Below are 1,084 nucleotides of genomic sequence, written 5' to 3'. Positions count from 1 at the left end.
TTATTGTTAATCTCATCCTTTTTGTTCAAAAGCATCTTCAACAACAGGCTCTCAGAGAGAAAACATTAAGATACCATATCCCGAAAATACAAAGCTATCAGGTTCATTAAAACAAGCGGGATGGGAGCAATTACATACTCCTTGAAGTCAGGGAGCTAATTGTTACAGGATTGAATTAGAGGCAGAAATAAGGATGCAGCTAAAACTCTCAAAGGAAACTTTCAGGACTTGAAATATTTGACATCCTTTCCTAAGATACGCCTTCTATTTTCTTCGTTTATACAGATTTACATTTAATCAAGTCATTCTAGGTTTCCTCTTTTTTTTTCCTAAAATCAATGTGTAAAGCACCCTAGTTCGTTAGTAAACAATTCATCTAAGTATTTCTTAATGACGATGTTACAATATGTGTTGAAGAAAATCACGGAACCATAGAAAAAATTTACAACATTGAAACTGAGCAGAACACTAATCAATGTGCAAATGGGCTTCATTCGAGTGCCTAAACCCTGCTCTGGCCAATCTCCCTGATATGGGATCCATTCATATCTCAGATGTTTATCCTAGTACACAGAACTGCAGACATTTGCTGTTCTGAATATATGCGAGGTCTACTAAAACCCCCAATACTATAGATAAAAGAGGATATAAAAAATAAAAATCTCTGAAACAGAAATCTTTCAACACTCTCACCAGTGTACGAAATAAAGATCTTGAAGAGCAAAACAGAGCCAGCCAAGATGCAAAAACGAAGTCATCTAGTCCCACTACTGCATAATCTCCCCGCTACAAAAGGGGCAACAGCCTCCTTTTTCACTCAGGATGGAGAATGGAACTTTCCACGTTCGTTTCTATTCTAAATCGAAGAGGGACAAAACAAAGTTTTACAAACGGGTTTGGGTAAAGCCATACACGAGTTCCAAGCACCCTGTTTCTCAATAAATCAGTCAGGAAGGATAAAAGCTCCAACACCAGGTGACACTGCTTTCTTGATTTTTTTCCTCCTCCACTCAATCATGCAGAATCAGCCATTCATCTTCCACAGAAATACGAATCTGCATTCAATGTTGCTAACAAACTCTAA

This window comes from Onychostruthus taczanowskii, unplaced genomic scaffold (assembly GCF_017590055.1).
Source record: "Onychostruthus taczanowskii isolate IOZ18803 unplaced genomic scaffold, ASM1759005v1 scaffold1284, whole genome shotgun sequence".
Lineage (NCBI taxonomy): Eukaryota > Metazoa > Chordata > Aves > Passeriformes > Passeridae > Onychostruthus > Onychostruthus taczanowskii.
This window is presented reverse-complemented; position numbering follows the sequence as displayed.